The sequence below is a fragment of the Panulirus ornatus genome, chromosome 5, assembly GCF_036320965.1.
Source record: "Panulirus ornatus isolate Po-2019 chromosome 5, ASM3632096v1, whole genome shotgun sequence".
In the NCBI taxonomy this organism is placed as follows: domain Eukaryota; kingdom Metazoa; phylum Arthropoda; class Malacostraca; order Decapoda; family Palinuridae; genus Panulirus; species Panulirus ornatus.
This window is the reverse complement of record NC_092228.1, coordinates 15303307-15328306: the sequence shown is the minus strand read 5'-3', so window position 1 is coordinate 15328306 and position 25000 is coordinate 15303307. Positions and strand designations below refer to the sequence as shown.

At 47.0% G+C, this 25000-nt stretch overlaps 1 protein-coding gene across 6 annotated transcripts in view; it reads right to left on the bottom strand.

Moving 5' to 3' along the window:
* Window positions 1-25000, bottom strand: part of Cdep (Chondrocyte-derived ezrin-like domain containing protein) — a 729829-nt gene that overhangs the window by 525777 nt on the left and 179052 nt on the right. Inside the window, exon 2 of one of the 6 annotated variants that reach the window (XM_071661713.1) lies at window positions 17320-17373. The exons of the other annotated variants lie outside the window; for them this stretch is intronic. The gene's annotated coding sequence lies outside the window, so the exon portion shown is untranslated. The remainder of the gene's footprint in view (window positions 1-17319; window positions 17374-25000) is intronic. 6 annotated transcript variants of the gene reach the window in all.

Genomic DNA, 25000 nt, shown 5'->3' with positions numbered 1-25000 from the left:
GAAGTATTCTTAATCCCCTATCCCCAGGGATATATATATATATATATATATATATATATATATATATATATATATATATATATATATATACGGGATAGGGGAGAAAGAATACTTCCCACGTATTCCCTGCGTGGCGTAGTGCGGGTATGAGAGATATGTGGAAATAAAAAGATTGTGGTTGAGAGAGCAGAAGAGGGTGTGCTCATAGGGTTGGGACATATGGAGAGAATGAGTGAGGAAAGGTTGACAAAGAGGATGCAAGTGTAAGAAGTGGAGGGAACAAGGATAACGGGGAGACCAAACGGAAGATGGAATATGGAGTGAAAGAGATCTTGAGAGATCGGGTCCTGAACGGGTAGGTGATTGAAAAGCGTACACGGGATAGAGTGAATGGAACGATATGGTATACTGGGGTCGACGTGCTGTCAATGAACAGAACCCGGGTATGTGAAACATCCGGGGTAAACCATGGAAAGGTCTATGGGGAACCTGAATGTGGATAGCTGTGGTTTCGGTGCATTACACATGACGGAGGATGCGACCTCTTTTTTCGTCTGCTGCAATCGCTACCTAGCTAACCTTGGGAACGGCAATCGTGTGAATATATATATATATATATATATATATATATATATATATATATATATATATATATATATATATATTCTTTTCTTTTCTTTCAAACTATTCGCCATTTCCCGCATTAGCGAGGTAGCGTTAAGAACAGAGGACTGGGCCTTTGAGGGAATACCCTCACATGGTCCAATTCTCTGTTCCTTCTTTTGGAAAATTAAAAAAAAACGAGAGGGGAGGATTTCCAGCCCCCCGCTCCCTCCCCTTTAAGTCGCCTTCTACGACACGCAGGGAATACGTGGGAAGTATTCTTTCTCCCCTATCCCTAGGGATAATATATATATATATATATATATATATATATATATATATATATATATATATATATATATATATATATATATATATACATATATATATAAGGCCCGTATGGATGATATGGGTTACGATCTTTCTATCCGCGACATGTGCCATCGTGCTCCTGGGTCATACCTGAGCGTTATAAATATGGTCTAACCCTCGTGCTTAAACGGTAAATCGACCACGAGGTGTTGTCTCCAAACGTGACGACATGACTCGAGCCAACCACCACCTCAACACTGTTGTCACTTGAGTCAACAAGACAGAACCAGCTTCTTGACATTTGTCTATACACACAAATTCTCGAGTCTGGTCTCTGGTGACCAACAGCTGCATTCTTAATCTTAAGAAAAAGAAATAAAACCTCTCTCTCTCTCTCTCTCTCTCTCTCTCTCTCTCTCTCTCTCTCTCTCTCTCTCTCTCTCTCTCTCTTCATGCTACGCTAGGCCTCTCAAAAAAAAGAAAGACAAGTCCTTCAAAGATGACATGTCGGAGATGCAACATGCCCGGGACGCGTGCCAACGTTCACACTCACTGCTGCTACCCAACTCGGACAACAATGTGGCTGGTGTAATCTTTATTACCGTCCATGACGTCAAAAACTCTTTTTCTTCTTTATTTCTTTTTTCTTTCTATCTTACGTGAATCACGATGCCAGTTGGCTGAAGTAATCATACCTACACACGATCACACATCAGTACAGTCAACCTTGTTCGAGTGGTTTAAGCCAATCATCGTTCACTGCTTCATTTACACAAACATTTTCTTTGTTACTAGAGAGCAAACCGACCGTTCGCCGAGCTATTTCACTGCCAGGAAGACTGAACGCCAGAATACACTCTAGCCTGGTTCCTTCTGCCACATGAGGAACGCACACCACGGCCTTTTTTTCATTAGGGCAACACTGAGCAACCACACCGGGGGAAGTGGGTCGTCGCCATTAGTCGTATTTTGGTTACAATTACCGTGGAGTTGGTTCAGGGCAAGAGACGAAGCCTCTGAGGCGCCACTAACGCTCTCCCTATTGGCAGAAAAAGGTGCATCGATGACGTATGTTGGGTGATAAGGTGCAATGATGACGTGGGCCATCATCCCCTCTGGATTTATATGCACACAGAACATACGAGCGATGTAAACATCATTATATAACATCCTATGTTTCATCACGTATGTTGGGCACTTGATAACAACTGGCCGCATGGGTTGTTCTCGCCCAAGAGGCTACGCTAAGAGATGGTGACCTGACAAGAATGGATGCTGGAGACACGCATGCCAGGCGGGTACCACCATCCTCGTACACGACACCTCTGGGTAAGAAGGCCAGGCCTTTGACCTGACCCTTGAGGAAGAGGTCATGAGGCCAGGCCAGTGATACCCATGGGTCGTAGCGTAGTGCTCGTCCTCCAACATCCGTCTCACTCTTGTGAGTCGGCCAACGCACAAGGATGTGTACACACGCCCGCTTACCATCACTGAGAACGGATCCTAATTTGATACATCCACACATGCCAACTGGAACACATGATATGCATCAGAGACCCACTGAACGTAACAGGTAATCCTCATAACCTACTGAGTGGCTGCCTGCTCTGTACTACCCTACAAGTTATCGAAGAGGTGCTTTCTCGTCCCTTCACCTACTATTCCCTCACCATGATAATTACAATACGTTTGTTCTCTTAATGTACCAACTCATACATGGGATGCTTGAAAAGAGATTCCATCTCGAGCAACGGAAATAAACTACAAGGCTTTTTTCTTTTTTTAATGAAAGACGAGGTATCTACGTGCGTTCCTCTGCAGGTCAATGTCTTCCCAAGAGCCTCACTCTGTATTGTGAAACGGTGATCACGTTCGTCTGATATGAGTCAGGAGGAGGCTAGCGAGTCCAACTCCATCAACTCAGGTCCTCATCCCCCTTGGTGGGCGGACCTCCACCCACACCATGACACGGCCACAACTTGTTAACGAACTCGCCCAACTTGTATGACTGCCATCCTCAAAGACTCACCAAGATACCGAAAAGTTATCCAACTTCTTTCGCTCTCTTGACCTCCCAACCTGCAAACCCTAAAACTAACCTTATTTTCTAACGGACAGTTGACCATTTCCTTCAAAATCATAATAATCAGACGCTACAGTTTAAAAGAATAAAATACCGTGACACCCTAATAAACTTATACAAGCAATAACAGATGTTAATGTTTCATAACAGATGTTAATGTTTCACACAGTTCGTAATATTTTTTTTTTTTGGGGGGGGGGGGAAATCATAAAACAACCTGGTTGCTTCGGCCGCCTCATTAAAAATAAAAGCGAAACAGAAAGACATGTGGTTTAGTGAAATACAGAGATAATGCCGAGAATCAATCTTTAAACTCAGAGTTGCTTACTCTTCGTACACGTATAGGTAAGGTAAGGTAAGACAAGGTAAGGTTCATTAAGGTAATGCACGATAAGGTTAGTTAAGGTGTGATAAGCTAAGGTAAGATCCCAGTCCAAGTTGTATGGGTAGAAAGGCCTCCGAAACCATCGTAAGGTATACGTAAGGTGAGGTACGGCAATGTTACCATTTCCCACTCAAGTTCAGAATAATGCAGTGGTGCCAGTGATCAAAGATTACAGCTCCAGATGCACGGCTGAACACCAGCCATGAGTGACTTTTTTCTGCCCAACACGCACTCACCTTTCGGCAACGGACCCATAAAATGAGCGAGAACTGAAGGTCTAGTGTGTATACATCCAGTAATATCTAACCACTTGATTCTCAGATAAGGTGCGACACGGTATGGACCCACTATCCTTACATTAGGGTCAAAACACATCATAATGTAAGAAATAATGCTAAGAGTATACACACGGAGAAGTCTGGCTCTGTGTGATTCGGCTCCAGCATCAAACGAAGCAATCTCGTCACGTCTGATCAAAGCTTACGAGACGTGATAAAAAAAAAAGTACCTGTCAGATATCAGAGCTCAGGTTCAGTTATTCTGATGTACTGAGACGTGAGTCAATGTATTCCACGGCAGCTTTGCTACAGGATCCAAAATGCAAGTAATCACACACACTGACTTACAAGTGACATACAAGAACTAAGTTTCGATATGGCTTCACGTGTTTCGAGACGTCGACTTCACTGAGACGTGCGTCAATGTATTCCACGGCAGCTTTGCTACAGGACCCAAAATGCAAGTAATCACACAAACTGACGTACATGTGACATACAAGAAACTAAGTTTCGATATGGCTTCACGTGTTTCGAGACGTCGACTTCACATGAACCACGCAAGGAGAAACGTGGTTCAGTTTAATTTTCGAGCCACAGGCGGGAGAGAGAGAAAAAAGAAAAATACTGTAACGTTTGATAATGCAAGTTGTTTAGCGACCAGTGTGGTCCAAGATGAACGTTTCTACACGCCCGCCCAACAGCGTAATATACCCCCAGCTTAATGGCAAGGACACGAGGGGCAAGACTGATGAAAATAACTTGGTAATACGGGCGACCTTAAGGGATGAGATGATGAGGTCCAGGACCTGCCTGAGTCTGAGAGAAAGATAAAACCAAGTCAGTGACTGATGATGGTGTGAACGAAAAAAACAACATGGGATGTGACAAGAGCTAAGTTGCTGGTGTCAAAAAAAAAAAAAAAGATACGAACGAATGAGACTAAAGATAACTCGTCTGTGTGAAAGACACGGACGACAGTCTTAAGATACTGGTGTGAAATATAGACATAGACAGACAAAAGGTTGAGCATGTATAGATGCGCGCACAAAAGACGAAGGATAAACACTGGTGTGACAGTGAGCAATGCGTGTGTGTGTGTGTGTGTGTGTGTGAGAGAGAGAGAGAGAGAGAGAGAGAGAGAGAGAGAGAGAGAGAGAGAGAGAGAGAGAGAGAGAGAGAGAGAGAGAGATGTTGGTTTGAGAGGAAGACAGATATCGGACAGAGGATAAACATGGGTATGACAGGGTAATACACTACGAGAGGGAGAGAGAGAGAGAGAGAGGAAGACTCTAACGCCCTTGGGGTGAGGGGCAACAACGACCGGCTGGGGTCAGGATGTATCAACGCCAACGCGAGGACTTTTAAACTGACGGACGAAACCTGAGGATAAGGAAGGCTGAGAGCGCGAGGGAGGTTAACCCCGGCGGCAGATCGCTATTAAAGAGACTGTGACACGACACAGGGCCTGCCTTGCCTCGCCTCTCATACGGTACCAAGAGGCTGAGGTACGAGTCAATGCCTTCAGTTTAAACGGGTGAGGACAGAAGGCGGAGTGAGTGAGGGAGGGAGGGAGGGAGGGAGGGAGGGAGGGAGGTAAGGTGGCGTGGTGCGTCCACGACTTCTGGCGGTGGTGTCGCGTCGGCGGATGACGAAGTAGAGCGCGCGTTCCCTCGGGCAAGATATACGGCCGTGAGGGACATGTTGCTGTCTCGACAAGTTTTAATGGCTCGCCACCCCAAAAGCAGCCATTAGTCCCACTTTTATCGGCCTTCAACTCCCTTAACACACACACACCCTCCTTCTACTTCCCCAAGCGGCTCCCTACCTCCACATAAGGCAGGGTTCTCACCACTACACATTTTTCTGTACATTTTACGACTATGCAACCAACTCCAATTTCTCCAGAGGCCTTTTATCACTATGTAAGGCACAGTCCACGACTACTGCTGACAATACGTCTACGTCCAAACATCAGATTACGTACATGGATGTATATGACAACATAATATATCCGATACACATTACACACATCACCTAAAAGAGGAATATTGTTCGAAATCTACACAACGTTCGTCTGCAGAAACACCATTCGTGCCGGACGAGTCTGGCTACGGAGCTACGCGCCTGCTTCATGCACTGTCACACTTACAATGCTGAAGTTACTACGTTCCGTGGCCGTGTAGTGTTCTGTGCGATTAGGCTTCTTCTCCCTGGTTCACCAGGCTGTTTGGTGGTGCTGCTGGTCTGTGTTTACTACATGTTACACAACCGTGCTGGTCCCGGACAACATGGTGAAATTGGTCCAGTTGTTATTATAAGAGTCTGAGGGTTCGTTTCTATGTGTGCCTCATACTGGCGTTAGTGAGTTGGTCCATGACAATAAGGTAGTTTTCTACTGTTTTCACGCATTACATTTGCTCTTTAGTGAATGACTTTTGCACATTCTTCCTCCACGTATCACTCCATCAAAGTGACATCTTTTTTGTGCAAGTTTAAAAACGGACCTTCCTGTTTCTGTCCCATGCCTTTTCTCATTAATAAGTTCACGTTTTAAGCCTCCGGCTTCTCCCAGTGATGCAGAAGCTTTATTCAATCATCGGTGCAAGCTATGTTCCAGCTTTAAACTCGTGTTGTCCCGGGTAATAAAGGCTGCCCGAGTTTAAACATTCGGTCGTGTTCTTCTTCAAACTGAACTCTTTTACGAATCTCTCCTTCCCTAACGCAGAGGAAGTACGTTAGCCGTCTTCATCTCCTCTGGGTGATAACGTACGTTAGCAGTCTTCATCTCCCCTGGGTGATAACGTACGTTAGCAGTCTACATCTCCCCTGGGTGATAACGTACGTTAGCAGTCTACATCTCCCCTGGGTGATAACGTACGTTAGCAGTCTTCATCTCCCCTGGGTGATAACGTACGTTAGCAGTCTTCATCTCCCCTGGGTGATAACGTACGTTGGCAGCCTTCATCTCCCCTGGGTGATAACGTACGTTGGCAGCCTTCATCTCCCCTGGGTGATAACGTACGTTAGCAGTCTTCATCTCCCCTGGGTGATAACGTACGTTAGCAGTCTTCATCTCCTCTGGGTGATAACGTACGTTAGCAGTCTACATCTCCCCTGGGTATAACGTACATTCGCAATCTTCATCTCCCCTGGGTGATAACGATGTTGAAATTCACTCTGAAAAGCGCTGAATGACTTCTTCATCATCCCCTCTTCCAGGCAGAGTGCACGGACATGTGTTCCATCTATGGAAAACATCCTCATGTTAGTGACTTCAGTCTTACGGAGGTCAATCATCTCCATCTCGGAACAGATTTATGGGTTACTCATTTCTCCGGTACATTACAGTGGTCTATAAGGTGAGGGGGGGTGAATACCGGATGTCTTCTCGGACGTTCTCTGAGGACGACAGAGGATCGTCCCCCTGGAAGAGGATCGAAGAGTCTACCTACGTTCAATGCTGCAGCTTGGTCGGGTGCTAAAGCTGACTGAACGAGATACGTCAGGGAACTTGTCACGCCTGAGTGGGCGTTGTAAACAGTTCCGGAATACGTAATCTACTTACACAAAGGATTCTGCTTTCAATGGAGATATATTCAATTGAGATATATATACGCCACATCACTACAGGAAATAGGAAATATACTCATCAATCCAGGTTTGTGAAAAGGACATCACACTATGGTTCTTACAGGTCAATAACATCAATATTTTGTGAAAAACTAGTAATATCAGCAATCATGGATGTCCGCAGTATGGCGCGTCTCCCTCCAACATACGTATCTTCAATTCATATTTTTCTTTTTTGTTTAGTGTCCGACATGACACGAGCGAAACATGCCCCAACAATGGCCGACAAAAGGAAAATTAGTTACAAGGAGACAGAAGAAGCGAGAGCAATAAGGTGAGAGTTGTTAAGGTAAGGTCGATCTCCGGTCTTGGGTGAGAGAGAGAGAGAGAGAGAGAGAGAGAGAGAGAGAGAGAGAGAGAGAGAGAGAGAGAGAGAGAGAGAGAGAGAGAGAGAGAGAGAGAGATAGGCTGCAACAAGCCATGCTAACCAAGAGAGGGGAAAGCTGGCGTTTTACAGAGAACGAAAGAGGAGAATAAAGGATGGATACCAGCTCACCGGCACACTACTGTACGACTCGGAAGATGTATACCAACTGGGCCGTGCGCCCTCCATGAACCTAAGACTCACTTCGACCTCGACAAACGCATCTTTACTCCACCCTCGATGCCGCTGGCCTTTGATCAATCTTCACGGGTCAGCTCATCAAAGACCAGGATTATAGGTGCACTGACCGCTGGAAATATATAGAGTCGAGGAAGACCAAGAAACTGAGCAAACAAAATGCGATCTCTTCACTTTCCAAGAGATCCTTCGGAAGTTCCAAAAGTCCTGGCAAAGTTTCCCCCTGACGTCCTACAACACCAACTGACAAAATTCTGCGCAAAATCTCCAATAAACTGCGGGTGTATCGTGAATCATACTCCCAAACTTCCGACTCCCTCACTCGCAAAGTTATTATGTTCCTCACACTGTTTTCGACTCAGCCTCAGCTCCTTCTCTTCTTCTTGATCAAAAAAGATTTCGTAAACCTTTGTCCTTTTCGTTTATCAATCCATTTTTTTTTCTCCTACGCGTACATATATTCTTCTCCCCCTCTCCCTATCCATTCCCTAGTACTTCTCCCTCCTCTTGTCTCTTACCCGTTCAGTGTCTTCCAATATCATTCATCGTCTTTCTAAGCTTCGTTCCCTTTTTTTTTTTTCACCACTTTCGACACTGTCTTTATTCTCATTGTCCTCACAGTTTTCACTGTGTCTCCCTCCATCCTCTTGACCTCTTCTTATCCTCTTCATTTGGTTAATCTATTTGCCCTCTCTCTCTCTCTCTCTCTCTCTCTCTCTCTCTCTCTCTCTCTCTCTCTCTCTCTCTCTTCCTTACTCACCAGCCTGCATCTGGTTACCTCGACAACTGCTGGACAGAATATGGACACACCGTGGTCTCCGTGTGAGATATGGCCTAAGATCACCATACCACTTAAAATCTCTCTCTCTCACCATCTCCGTCCATCCGCAATAACAATAACAAATCAATCCACGGAGGTCTTCGGAATTCAAAAATATGAATGCCATAGAAAAGAAATATGCCTTGCCTTAGCGATAATACCATTCAAAACAGGAAATGACCAAGAATAAATGATAAATAATGTTCACTAGATAAAGGGCAGATAAGACGCTGTAAGGACGAGACACGACTTATATAAAGCTACGAAAGTGGACGATGCTGTGAAAATCCTGAAGAGAGAAAGTCTGCTTTTTGGAAGAAAACCCCTAAGGTCAGGTAGCTACCTGGGAAATTCTATATGTAACCACACATATCAACAGAGTATCCATACCGTGCCGTTCGCTCCCATGTTGATACCGATTTACTGTCATAAAAACGCATCTGTTATCTTGGTTCCTTTACAGACAGCGGGGTTACTGCGGCCACAGGCTTGTGATCTGACGCGGCTGGAAACGTCTTGATGACCGAATTTATCCTCGTTCATCACGCAACCCAGGCACAACCCTTCGCAATACGTCTGGAGCGCAAATGGTACGAAACCTTAACCTCTTGCAGCACGACGGTTCCGACCACCGCGCACGATCCTCGCGTACGATGGTCCGGCCTTTGACCTGAAATCTTATGGGTTGGGTGAGAAGCCAAGCCATCAATACGCACACGTCGTACCGTCGTGTTCATGGGTTGTACCGTGAGTCTTGAGGATCGGTGGCGTCGTATTCGACAGGTAAACATGGGTCTCAATGGAAAGCGTACGGCAGTGGTGGCTCCACCTTTGGCGTAACACTTTGAAGGAATCTAAGGTTATGTTTCAGTCCACCATGGGAGAATGATGATCAATCAGAACATGTACAAGTTACCTGACCACCATACACATCAACACCACCTGCTTATACAAACCTGCAATATAACACGAGACCTCAGTCTGTATACATGAGACTTGCTCCCCCATGACTCTGCTCTACAGTAGCCATGAGCCCAATGACACACCAGTAATCAAAGCCACAGCATAGTCAGCCTATTAAGTAAATACGAAACTCAATAACGAGCGTGGTAACTTTGGGAGGTGGAAGGGACCCATCTCCTACCTTGATGCCACCATTCGCCACAGGCTTTACTGACGTTTTCCAACTCAGTTCAGTTCGAAGCCTTACTGTGCTTCGGGGAACCAACGATAACACTGTCGTTAAGACAGCGTGTAAGCTTACCCGGTGAGGACCTGGTCTATCAACCTGTTTGTTGCGGCAGGTCTTAATTTAAAACATGCTGGGCCACACCTCCTGGCCAGTCTGGTACACCTTGAAGGATGCAGTCCAGTTCTTCCGCGCTCATGCGCCCACGAGTCTTTCTAAGGAGTTATATTTCCCAGCTGAAGGATTCTCTCTCTCTCTCTCTCTCTCTCTCTCTCTCTCTCTCTCTCTCTCTCTCTCTCTCTCTCTCGGACAGAGGCAGACGTATGAGACTGACCGTCTTCCTTGACGTTGCCAAGGGCGACTCTGTTCTTCGGATCATTACGAGCCACACATTCAACCAAGCATGTCATTAAGGCAAAGACATAGCATTATATACAAATCAGGACTTAACATCTCCTAAGCATGTCTCGTGTGTGTCATTAAGTGTCTCCACTCCAACGAGTAGTTTCGAAGCTTCATGTAGACCTTCTGCAGTTTCTCTGACCCGGACCCCGTACAGACTGCAGTGAGGTCACGGGAAATTATGTGCCGTGAAGTGCCACCGTCACCCGTCATGCCCAAGCACACAGTAAACGTTCTCAAGACCCAACCTAACACTGTCTCCGCGGGATCCACCGTTCCTTTTCCTAGCCTCGCCATGTCGGTGAAGCCATCAGACACTCCAAGCTCTCTCTCTCTCTCTCTCTCTCTCTCTCTCTCTCTCTCTCTCTCTCTCTCTCTCTCTCTCTCTCTCTCCCATCCCAAACGCACCTTTAAAGTCTCACCATCACATCAGTCTTCGGTATTGTAATCAATAGAAGACTTAATCATGAACGACGTAACGAGAAAACACACCCCCCCGCACCCGGCCCACACCGCATGCGGTCAAAGATCCCCGTACGCTCCGTGCCAGCGAAACACAGGAGGAGAGACCAGTGTGCACTGCATGATGAAGACGAGGATGGCTGTCCGACCCTTACTGATGCTAATGGGTTCTTTGAACCTCTCTTTCTGGGATCTTGGCATCAAAAAAAAATATATATATACAAATGTACGTAAAAAAAACAAACAAAAAGAAGATTTACAAAGAAAAATGGCCCAGTGCGGTCAGCTCTGACCAAAACTAGCGCCAAAACATCATTAACAGTAATTTGTCATGCAAATTTTAAAGTTGGTCTGCAAGTCGAGGAATGAGCTGGTTGGTTGTTCACGTTTTATGTCAGGCAACTTTGGTAGTTGCCAACTACCATTACCGGAGGTTCCTGTAGCTTACCGTCCGCTCAGGGCACCCGTCTGGGGGGCCACTTGTCGACACCTACATTCACCGTCCACGAAGACAAGACAGACATCACACGATTGCATCACACTCTCCGGTGTGCGGCTCTAGAACATGGCCAGGAATGAGCCACCGTCTCAGGCCACCGTGGTTCCAGACATTTGGGAACTCCAGCTTGCTACCACTTCCTTCACCAACCACTCGTTTACCATCAACTCTCTGACGAACACATGACTGGCGAACCCTATATAGCTTGCCATCCCGTCTTTAACAAGTACGTAAAGCTGGTGAATGCTACGCAGGGGGATAATCCAGGGATATAACTGGACATAGTCCCTGGAGTAAAGGCAGAGTAATACAAACGTAGATGTTTCGCATGTGATTAATGTCATACATTTTCCAATTTCCTCTGTTCCGATGCAGAGGCTTGGCTTTGTTATGTAGCGTACGCCACCAACGAGATCAAAATGTGTGGCTTTTCCACCTCCATCTAATCCATAGTTAGATATCATCACCAAACACACTAGCGAGGTTTTCTCCAACCTCTCATAACTGCAACACGCGAGCCCTACATTCATCGTACTGTTACATCCACCAATAATAAGTTAAAGACAATGAGTGGCTCCAAATGACGATAAATAGACATCAAAATTTAATAACTACCCCATCGTGTCACGGGGCAATTTCCCTTCCTTCCTGGAACAGGCTTCAATGAGCAGTTTGCCGGAGTTATACAGACATATTGGACAAGTTTAGCGAGCAAGTGTGGAGCGTGATTCATTAGTTGCCTAACAGTATTGTCCTGCGGGCCAGAGAGGGGTCCCGGGCGGGGAAAGCTGTCTGATCCTGTGTCACACTCCACCTCCTCCTCTCTCCTCACCACCACAGACAGACCTGCAGCCTCACACATCACCTTACTTTACGGTGGACCCGTGGCCGTCCGAGATCAGACGGCCATGTTACACTGAGGAGATTCAAAATCCCCGCGGGTATTCAAAAGGATATGATCCAAATATCAACTACAACCCAAAAGTGGTTATCGAGAAAACCATCTCGAGAATGTAAGATCCTTTACCAAAGAGGATCCAGGCACCATATATAGTTATCACCTGTGTCGCAACTATACCATAACGAGGTGCAAGTTCAGTGTTATGATCGGAGATCATCCCTTCTGCTGTACGGCTATGTGCTTGCCTCCACCTCCCCCTGGCTACGTGCCCTTCACCCTCAACTATCACCGTCCACCGTCTGTGTACATCACCTGCTGTACGTTCAGTAGCTTCCACCTCACCCTGCTATGCGTCCTTCACCCAACATTACCTACTGTACGATCAGTAGGTTCCACCTCACCCTGCTATGCGTCCTTCACCCAACATTACCTACTGTACGTTCAGTAGCTTCCATCTCACCCTGCTATGCGTCCTTCACCCAACATTACCTCCTGTACGTTCAGTAGCTTCCATCTCACCCTGCTATGCGTCCTTCACCCAACATTACCTACTGTACGTTCAGTAGCTTCCACCTCACCCTGCTATGCGTCCTTCACCCAACATTACCTACTGTACGTTCAGTAGCTTCCACCTCACCCTGCTATGCGTCCTTCACCCAACATTATCACAAATGGCTTTCTGTCTACGTATAATTTATAGACAAATAAAGCCTTTCAGAATAAAACATATACGCCCCCATATTACATGGAAAGATTAGCTTTATCAAACTACGCTGATGAACGGCTGAATAAAATATCTCGGGACACGGCTTCAGTTTCAAGGCTTGCCCAACTTTAGCCAAACTAGAACTTAGCAAAGAACTTGGAAGTTTCCCCCCAGACAAAGAGGGAGTGATTAATGACGCTACACATAGTTCTCCAGCTTTATGAGTTTCCCCGACCACCTACACGTCCACACACCACCAGCTGCGGCTGAGCTCCTCAGCACGAGGGCGGTACGTCCCCCAGGGTACGGTGGCCTGACCTTTGACCTCAGCCATAAAGGGTCAAAGGTGTGTTAAGAGGGAAATCTGTTCTACCTCTCCCATCTGTGTCGAGGTCGGCGCTGTGAGGGCAATGAGATCACATCACCTGGGGTTCTACGAGTCAATACACGAGACAGCGAAGTCTCATGGATAAGATCAGAGACAAAGTCTTGTCATCTGAACGAAAACTTTTTAACATAAATTTACATATTAGCTTATTACCGCGGGCTACGAGCATCCTCCAACCCCCCCCCCCCCCCCCCCCCCCAGAGACAGAGAGAGAGAGAGAGAGAGAGAGAGAGAGAGAGAGAGAGAGAGAGAGAGAGAGAGAGAGAGAGAGAGAGAGAGAGAGAGAGATTACTGACAACAGAAAACGGACAAAAAAATTTACCCTCGCATCTCACTGGCCCTTGAGACTCCAACGAGCTACTGAACACGACAGACATCAGACTCCTCCCTCCCTCTGGAGCGCACATACAAAAAAAAAAGTGGAAAATTTTGGAAGGCGTGGTACATGATATTATACTACACACACAAGATCATTCCCTACTGGTATGACAGATAGGGAAGACTTATGAAAATCAAATCATCACTAAAATCAAAAGTCTGGGAGCGCGAGAACAGTGTCAAAAGCTGGGGAAGATAAAAACTATTCCACACTCTTCCTGTAGGTACGAGAAACATTACGTACCACTCTGTAAAGAAGTGAAAAAAACAAACATAAACTCCCGGGACAAATAACCACAAACTGTACTTGACCAGCCAGGTTAAGAAAGGGACGTTGGCCTGTTGATCAAGGCTTAAAAAAAACAGCTTCAGCCTGATCAGAGGAACAATACAGCTGGGTCCCAACCCAGCAGCGGCAGAGGAAAGCGAAACCTCCAGAAAAATAATCAACGTGAAGTAACACACGAAGATCGTGTAGGTCTCTCTCTCTCTCTCTCTCTCTCTCTCTCTCTCTCTCTCTCTCTCTCTCTCTCTCTCTCTCTCCCCCCCCCTACACACACACACACACACACACACACACACACCTCACTGTGCCGAATAAGGCACACGTCTCCTCCCCACGATGACGGTCTGGTTATAACACACGGCCGCAACCAGTTAGATCGGCTGACGCACCCACAGTAGTAGCCTTGGCCTACACATATTCGTCCAGTGAGTTCCTACATATTCTTTTTTTAATGATTCGTTGACAATACTTCAAATTCAGCGCCCCGCAGTGTCCGCTGGACCCGGTTTACGCCTCACTGTACCTCACTGGTGTTTCTGGCGGGTCACTGTAAGGTGTAAATGTTCTCTGCTTATTTTACAACTCGGCAATTTCGCCGGCTCTTTAAGAGGCGATGCTGGTGGAGGACAGCGTTCTCGTGTGGGGAGTATTTCTCTTCTGAAAGTGTCATTGGATTCGCCTCTCTCGTTATGAGGGTTCGCAGAGTCCAGCCGACCGTTTTCCTTAAAGAGGCAATGGTTGCTTAGCCCGTGCTCAAATAAAGCGAAAGTTTTCCCGTTAAAACACATTCCAAGATTTTCTTTTTAACACGTTTTCCTCCACGATGTATTGATGTTTCCTTCGTGTCTTCCGTATATTTCTTTTTATCTATCAATCTTCCCTTTACTAGATCCGGCGTGATTTAAAGAAAAAGCAATTTACGACCACGAAGACGTTAGATGTGTACATATGTACCCAGATACACGATTTCCTCTTTAGGAGAGAGGCGTGCATTACCGACACGAGATCCTTTCTTATATGCACTAGGTTTATATACACACCAGTCATGAAGAGGCAAACGGATAAGTCAACGAGAGAGAGAGAGAGAGAGAGAGAGAGAGAGAGAGAGAGAGAGAGAGAGAGAGAGGAGAGAGAGAGAGAGAGGACCCAGCTGGAGGCGAGGCGGCTGGTGCACAGCAGAACCGCCAGGGGTTCGACGAGAGGCTACGGCGGTGGTGGCCGGGAAATCCATTAAGACATCCAGGAGAGGAACCTGTCAACGTCCTCCTCCTCCTGCCCTCAACCCGGGGAGCAGGGATCACAACCCCTGTGTGTCTGTACATCTTCCAGCCACTACGTGTCTCTATAGATTCTTCCTCCCCCACACACAACACTCCCTACATGACCCACTCACCCTGCCATACCCCACCGAGCTGGCGTGAAAAGGGAGGGGAGGTGGATGGCGGTAGGAGTGAGTGTAGTGTAGCGCAGTAGGGTGGAGAGATGTTGGTGTCAGAGGGGGAAGGGGTGGCGTGGAGTGTAGCGGGTGATGGGCTTGGCAGCAACAAATTGACGCGGGGATGGATATGTGGTCGAAGCGGACCATTTATCACACGGGCCAACACCGCTCACCACCACCATCCACGACCCGGAAGCCACCACACTTGCACCACACACACACACACACACACACACACACACACACACACACACACACACACATACACACACACACACAGTGGTGCCATGAAGGCAACATTCGCACTACAGAACACGCCCATAAGATCCTCGGGTACGACACCCTGGCCTCTGACTTGACCCTTAAGTGGTCCATGCATGGCACCAGTGTGTTTGTGTGTGTGTGTGTGTGTGTGTGTGTGTAGCGGCCCAGCCGCGGGAGGTGGTGGTGGTGGTAAGCGGTTTCTACGTAACGCTGGCCGTTACACATACTGACCTTAGGTAACGAGGAACGCAACTTGGACCCGGGCAGCAAGCCAGAGGGGAGGAACATGGGGACACAAGGATGATCAACGGAACTACATACGTGTTGCTGCCTCACTCTCGCACCTCACACATCCAGAGGGAGGACACACACACACACACACACACACACACACACACACACACACACACACACACACACACACCACAGCTTCGCATCACCACTCCAGCTAGCCAGGACTGGTCGTGATGGGGTCTGCCATCCCTGACAGGAGACTTTGTTATAAAAGAAATATATATATAAAAAAAATCTAGACTTCAATCCACGAGTGAAGCCTTCGCGACTGAAAATTTAAAAAAAGATCGTCTTTCTGTGAGTCACAGAAAGTAACATATGCTAATGTTGGTAAGTTTCACAGTGAAAGGTGGTCATCTTGGGGTTAAGACGATTGCTTATCCTACCAATATGGTGTGGTCGGCCATACTGAATAGAATACAGACATGAAATGAGGTAATGGTGCGGTCGACCATATTGAATACAGGACAGACATGAAATGAGGTAACCTGACAAGAGAGAACCACCCGTCATTCATTCCTCAAAACGCCTTATCTGCTCAGCTGCTTTTGACTGGAAGAGGCTTGGAAATTCAGATTATCATAAACCTTACTGAAATAACGCGTTGGATCGTCTTAAAATGAGGCAACTTGACAGGGGGTCATCCATACATCATTTCTCAATAGTGTCAGTACAACTGACCCAGTAGTTAGTTGCTGAGGTCAAAATGTAAACAAACAAATTGACAGACAAGGTTTACAAACGGACAACGGACGGGAACAGATGCCAGTAGATTACCAGGTGGGCCAAAAAACGTCAAAAAAAAACCATATCCCACAGAGTGGGGATAATTGAGAACAGCTTATCAAAACAGCCAATACTACGCTCGTGTGTTTCCAAAAGGGTAAACTTGAATGAAAAATCAAAGGCAATGCAAAATCACCCTCACAGTGCATCAAAAAACAACACAGATCACCAAAAGTTCCATCCCATTATTCGCCACCTCACACGCTCTCGTGTTGACCCGGTCTGTCACACGCCACACAACCTAGTATTAAAATGTACGAGGTATGCTGTAAACTAGTACCTATTGAACCCTAGAGCAAACAGTTGATGTAAACTAGGACCTATTGGACCCTAGGGCAAACAGGTGATGGAAACTAGGACCTATTGAACTCTACAGCAAACAGTTGATGTAAACTAGGACCTATTGGACCCTAGGGCAAACAGGTGATGGAAACTAAGACCTATTGAACTCTACAGCAAACAGTTGATGTAAACTAGGACCTACTGGACCCTAGGGCAAACAGGTGATGTAAACTAGTACCTATTGGGCCCTGGGGCAAACAGTTGATGTAAACTAATAACTACTGGACCCTAAAGCAAATGGTCGCTTGGAGGAAACAGCCGCTCACTTCTCATTCACATTAAGCCGCTAAACAAAAGAGCCACATACACACCGTGGTAGGGGAATGCCCGCCCGGGACCTTCCTGGAGAACACGACAACCTCTACCTGGAGGGAGAGAAAGTTCTCATTGAAAACAAGTAACGTAATACACCACACAAACAGCGGGCAAGTACGAATTCACTTAGCCCCTGCCGTCTATTACAAAAAAATATCAATTGATAATAATAATAATAATAATAATAATAATAATAATAATAATAATAATAATTTATCAATTAATAATAATAATAATAATAATAATAATAATAATAATAATAATAATAATAATAATAATAATAATAACAACAACAACAACAATAATATCAATAATAATAATAACAATAATAATAATAATAATAATAATAATAATAATTAATCAATTAATAATAACAACAATATCAATATCAATGATAATAATAATAATAATAACAACAACAACAACAACAATAATATTAATAATAATAATAACAATAATAATAATAATAATAATAATAATAATAATAATAATAATAATAATTAATCAATTAATAATAACAACAATATCAATCGAAGGCGTGGATTCTTAGTGAATGGTGGAGCGCTATTCATGGCGCCAGAGGAGTACGCGCACACACACACACACACACACACACCTTCTCCAAGCGAGGGTGTCACCAGCAGCACATGGGGACGTGAATTATACGTCTGAGTCAAGAACCGTCCCTCGGGGGTACACGCACTCCAGCCACACACTCACTACCGCTCCCTCCTACACTCTCTCCTCTGCCGTACCACAACTCATCTCTGAAATCCTCTCGACTTTATCTCGTTTCCTTAATCTACGACCTATGAGCTCGAATTTCCCATCCGTCCCCCAGGGTTAAATTCCTTGGCTTTCACATTACAGATGGAGCAAATGCGGTTTGAAATGAAGGATGACATGGGGTTGCATCAGTTACAGCAGCGGCAGCGGACGACGCAGCACCACTTGCACCCCACAGACAATAGAGGAGCTGTTCACGGGGTACAAGAGCCACGTCTGTCTCTCCAGGTTCACACACAGTCACCTTCCCCCCTCACACCAACGCTCTCTCTCTCTCTCTCTCTCTCTCTCTCTCTCTCTCTCTCTCTCTCTCTCTTCCCCCAGCTTGCCTCTTGTCCTCTAGCATGACGCCTATGTCTCCGTTTCCACTGGCGGCGGTGGCGTCTGCCACATTCAGTCCCCCCTCCGTCTGGCACAAAGAAACACCTACTGAAACAGGGACTTCCCACATCTATCCCTGAAAACCTGCTCCCCTCCTGGTATAACAAGATATGCTGACTTATAATACGTTCTTATATTTTCAAAAAAAAAAATCCTAGCTTATTTCACGTTTCTATGAGATGTTTATTCTTACTAGACGCTTCTGACGTGGCCAACAATACCCAAAATTCGGGAGGCGAAGCACACGACAGTACCCTACCAGCAACAGCAGAAGCAGTGTGAGAGATGCCAACACAGACCAGCTCCTCCTCCTCCTCCTCCTCCTCCTCCTCCCTTGTGCCACTATTTACGTGCTCTGACTCTAGCCTCTATTTCCACCCGCTGACTCTACTCTTCCCCCACTCACTGCTCCTGGACGACACGACCTTCCCTTATTTATATCTGCTACCTGACTCAAGGGGAGGCTCAAGACGCTTCCTCTCGCATCACCCACTTGTTCTGTCACTGAACCCTTCAGCACCATCGTGTGGCCTTGAGCACCACCGTGTGTGGCCGTGAGCACCACCGTGTGGTTTTGAGCACCACCGAGTGGCCTTGAGCACCACCGTGTGGTTTTGAGCACCACCGAGTGGCCTTGAGCACCGTGTGTGGCCTTAAGCACCACCGTGTGTGGTCTTGAGCACCACCGTGTGGTTTTGAGCACCACAGAGTGGCCTTAAGCACCACCGAGTGCGGCCTTGAGCACCATCGAGTGCGGCCTTGAGCACCACCGTGTCGCCTTGAGCACCAAAGCGTGGTCTTGAGCACCACCGTGTGATCATGAGCACCATCGTGTCGGACTTAGCACCATCATGTGGCCAATGAGTACCACCGTATGGCCTTGAGCACCACCGTGTGGCCTTCAGCACTACCGTGTGGCCACTGAGCACGACGTCACCACCCAATATCATGAGGGTATAAATCTTTGTGTATGATGAACTTGGCGGCGTTTGACCCTGAGCCTTAGGGGTCAGGTCTAAGGCTGTTACAACCAAGGTTTGGACTGTCCTACTCAAGGATCGTACCGCATCATGCTTAGGAGGGTTCAGGTACCTTACCAAACCCTGACAACCCTTTCATCCACATCGACCACCGCCATCCTTTTGGTAGTAATATCCTGAGCACAACACGAGAATACAACCTGTGGCAAAACAGAGACATCGACCCTCACAAAAATAAATTCACTTCCTTGAGCTTTTTCTTAGCATAAAAAAAAAAATCTTCCCTGTACTTCGTGAGCGATGACGGAGTACCCGAGGAAGGAGGAAGCGGTAGTGAGAGAGAGCTGTGTGGAGGGACTCACACAGGGCACACGTGTTGCCTTGGCTAAATATACGCCGCCAGGGCTGCACGAGCCACACACCTGGCCGGCCGGCCGGCCTGCTGCCGCCACTCCCCCTAACCCATCACCACCGCAGCCGTCACACCTGTCCACGGTATCCACCACACCCACCTCGTTAACTGTCTCGTTGGTTTTATACGACCATTACACCTCGAGCGATCCCCCATCCCTTCGCTGCACCACCACCACCACAACTTCCTCCCCTCCTCCACATTGCCTCTCCCTCACTCACTCCCTCCTTCCCCTACACCAACACTCAGTCTTTACTCCATATCATCGTTCCTACTCCAACTAATTCCAGCACTCCCTGCCTTCTTAATGCCATCACCACTTACCTTATTCCACCGCCCTTCCCTCTCTCTCTCTCTCTCTCTCCCTCGCTCGCTTACAACGCCACTCCCATTCCAACACCATCATTTGCTCCTTCTTGTCCCTCATGTCCAGTACACAACTACTTCCTCTCTCCCCTTCAGTACCACTACACTCCTCTCCCACACCTACGTCCTCCTCCCCTGTAGGTCTGTCCTCTTCCCACTTCCTAGTTCCCTCCTCCCCACTCCACCATCTCCTCCCCCTACATCAACACTTCTATCCTTCGCCACACTCTACCAACGCCATCCCTCCCCTACATTATTACCACTACTATTCTCTCGTTCCTACATCATCATCCTCTCCCACTACATCACCAGACAGTCTCATCCTACCATCGCTCATCAGTCCACCACTCCACTGCACCCAGCCGTTCACCTCTGACCAATCCCTGTCCTCCCTCCTCCCTCCGACCATGGCGTCAGTCACCCAGGACGACACTCATCACCTCCCGGGCAACCCAAGGGAGCAGGTGACTCCGCCTCTAATAAGGGGTCACGGAGAACACCCGGTGACCTCTTCGGGGGAGGTTGGGGGGTAGGTGGTCTTCTACCCCCACCACAACCCGGGTAGTCATCTACACCTCCACGAGCAAGACAAAGGACGAGAGTGTGGTGGCGTCTGTCCCACTACCAGCCAGCCTCACCACCACTACCACCAAACCACAACATCCACCCGCTTTCCCCCGCCTCACGCCCAGGCCTCAAAAGAAATTTTTTTCCCCGGCCGAGGTGATTTGATTTGTGGCGACGCAACGTCAGGATCCCACCGCTAACCCAGGCGGCGGTGGCCACCACCACCACCCACCACGACCCACTACCACCCACCGCCACCGCTAAGCTATAATATCAACACAACTTCTGCCAACTTTTCAGGAAGATGGCAAGTCTCTGTGTGTGTGTGTGTGTGTGTGTGTGTGTGTGTGTGTGTGTGTGTGTGTCTGCCATTACCAAGACAACACAATACTAGTGAAGTCACTGGGTCGCGTGATTACTGGTGTGGCCGCTGGCATCTCACAAGGAGTGGCCGCGGCTCTCACGTCCAATTCTTTCCCGTCGCCGCAGAGCTTTGGAACTGTTTACTTTCTCGAGTCTTTCCAAGCACCTAACACCTGACTCGTCTTCTTTCTTCTTCTTTTCTTTTTAAGGGCAGGTCTTTTGCAGCTTCTTTCAGAACTCTTTGGTTATTTTCTCCTCTTTCTTACTTCTTTAAATCATTATCACCCTCCCTTCTCAGGCCATGTAGCGCTTTTCTCCATGGTTGGAGCCTACCCAGCGTCTCTGTTCCTCCTCTGATCCATCAAGCTGTTTCAGGCCGCGGATTTCAAGCCCACGATGGAAAAAAAGGAAAAAAAAATAGCGCTCTTTCGAGAGTCGTCTTCGACGTGGCCACAACCTGAGAAACAAAAGACTGCTGGCGTGCCGATGGCTACTTCACCATCATAAAGACTCCCCCGCTGTGGGATGTTTTCGTATCATTTGCGGCCAAACTTTACGACGAAGAATATACTAACTTTCGTGGGTACTAACTTTCGTAAGGAGTCTCTCTCCTGACGGAGGGGGTGGCGGCGATGGGCCGGATATCATGTGCTGGGGTCACGTCCTGAGTGGCGAGGGGGCGCAGCCGGGAGGAGCAGGGCGTTGGAGGTGTGTTGGAGGACATGCACGGCTGCCTCGCTGGCGACTAGTCATTTGGGAGTGGGCGGGTGGTGCCGTGCACGGGGCACGCTAGAGCGCTGCTGGGTGTCCCTGATACGCGTCCCCGGACTCACACGAGAATTTTGGAATTCAGAAGCTTACTTTCGAGTGGGGAAAAAGGAAGCCATCCACAATACGGTGAAGGTGGGGTGTGTATCACAATATCACTTGTTCATAACTAGTGACGCAAGTGCAGACATTTCATCAACACTGTCCCATGTCCATTATGATCACAAACAGAATTCACTATCTTACCTTGTGTTCAATACATGTTCACTATCTTACCTTGTGTTCAATACATGTTCACTATCTTACCTTGTGTTCATGTTCACTGTCTTACCTTGTGTTCATGTTCACTATCTTACCCTGTGTTCAATACATGTTCACTATCTTACCTTGTGTTCAATACACGTTCGCACTTCACGCTCATGTCGTGCAGTTTGGACTATTTCATGAACCAAAGACAAACGGTGAAATCTGCCTGTGAGTTCGGACTCCTGAGAGAGGCGACACAGATGTGCTTAGGGGCGACGCGAGATAAGAGGGGCAAAAGCTCAAGGCATCTGTTACAAAAGGAAGGCGTAGGTGGGGGGGGGCGCCCCCCGCCGGTGCTGACGCTGCCTCGCTCATTATTGGCTGTCTCCTTCGGCCACATGTTTCCTGCCATGACTACCACACTCCTTCAGCATACACGACGGCGAGGCCCCTCTGAGGACTACGACGCAGACTGGGAAACACACACTGTCTGCCTGCCATCAACACCCAACTCACCATGTGAAGATTCAATCCTTCTTTGATTTTGGTCATAACTCACACACACACACACACACACACACACACACACACACACACACACACACACACACAAGAACCCTAATCTAACAAATCCAAGTAGCTGAAATCATTTGTTCCTCTGTGCTTTCATAAGTCCTCCAGCTAAAATGTTAAGGGTCTAATGAACCCTACGTCCCTCCCTCCCTACCTACCTACCTACCTACATACCTACCTAAGGTAACGTCGTAGTAAGCAGCGAAGCACTTAACTTTGACGTAAGGTGTGTGTGTGTGTGTGTGTGTGTGTGTGTGTGTGTGTGTGTGTGTGTGTGTGTGATCAGGAGCGAGTACTGAGGCAAAGAAAACCCTGGAAGCTGAGGACACGGGTGTGTGTGTGTGTGTGTGTGTGTGTGTGTGTGTGTGTGTGTGTGTGTGTGTGTGTGGCAGGAGCCGCACTTCCTGGAGGCTTAAAGGCGATATCCCGTGTGAGGGGAGAGGTTACACCTGCCTCCGCCCGGAGCCCGGCCACGCCCACCACGGGCGGCCGGCACGGCACGGCCCCCTGCGTCCTGGCGGGGCTGAGAGAGAGAGAGAGAGAGAGAGAGAGAGAGAGAGAGAGAGAGAGAGAGAGAGAGAGAGAGAGGAGTTTTCACACACACACACACACACACACACACACACACACACACACACACACACACACACACACACACACACACACACATACACACACACACACACACACACACACACACACACACAAGGGCAGGCAGAGGATTTATGACGTTGCAGCGCGCATCCCGGATGAAAAAAAATAAAAGCGAAGAACAAACTGGGGAAAAAAAAATCTTTTACATCGCATGGCAACAATTGTATTACGTAGTAGCGTTACCAATAACCGTAGCACACAGTTCCACAAATAATCTTATGACCTAGCTCTTCAAATAGTTCCATCACGTAATTCTTAAAAGAAAAAAAAAAAAACGCACTTGCGTACCCATGGGTAGCATAACACACACCACCTCGCTGAAGTTGGGGGTAGGAACGTTGTTTCCCCCCTTTGCGAGGTAGCGCCAGAAAACAGACGAAGAATGGCCTATCCACTCATATGCACATATTATATACATAAACATGCACACACATATACATACGTATACATATCAACATATCCATACATAAACATACACATACACAGACATACATATATACACATGTACATATTTATACTTGCTAGCCTTCATCCAATCCCGTCGCTACCTCGCCACACAGAAAATAACGTCGCTTCAGCGAGGCAGCGCCAGTACAAAATACAATTCTTCAACACACTTTACCATATCAAGGATCAATTCAATTCCTGTCCCAGCAGTGCTTGGCAGCCAAGCTGTAGATCTGACCCCTGAGAATGGCCCCACATCAAACATAACACCAGACATAATCTTGTCGCCTATCCACACGGTTCTGTGGCGTGTGTGTGTGTGTGGAAACGCTCTCGGCCTGGCTCATGTTTATGGTCAAATCCTTAAAGACATGACTGACACACCCGACTTGTGCTGCTAGCTGGCATGTCAGTCAGTATTTCTTTTTTTTTTTTTTCTTTTTTGTTTGCGCGAGAGCATTATAATTCTGTGGACCAAACCACTAGGCTCGTGAGCTACATCTAGCGAGATGTCTTTCCACCACAGCGAGATGTCTTTCCACCACAGCGAGATGTCTTTCCAACACAACGAGATGTCTTCCACCACAGCGAGATGTCTTCCATCACTCTCCAATCATTTTTTGCACGATGGACGTCAAGATATCAAGTATTTATCAACCTGTGACCACATCATTATAGGTGGAGGCACTCGACTCGGACCAGTTAGCTTCCATGGCTTGTGATCAGGAGGCTTTCTAGGTCTGTTTCCTTGCGCTACCTCGCCAACGTGGGAGACAGCGACTAAGTATAATATACATATATATATATATATATATATATATATATATATATATATATATATATATATATATATATATGTATCCCTGGGGATAGGGGAGAAAGAATACTTCCCACGTATTCCCTGCGTGTCGTAGAAGGCGACTAAAAGGGGAGGGAGCGGGTGGCTGGAAATCCTCCCCTTTCTTGTTTTTTTTTAATTTTCCAAAAGAAGGAACAGAGAAGGGGGTCAGGTGAGGATATTCCCTCTAAGGCCCAGTTCTCTGTTCTTAACGCTACCTCGCTAACGCGGGAAATGGCAAATAGTATGAAAAAAAAAAAAAAAATATATGTATATATATATATATATATATATAT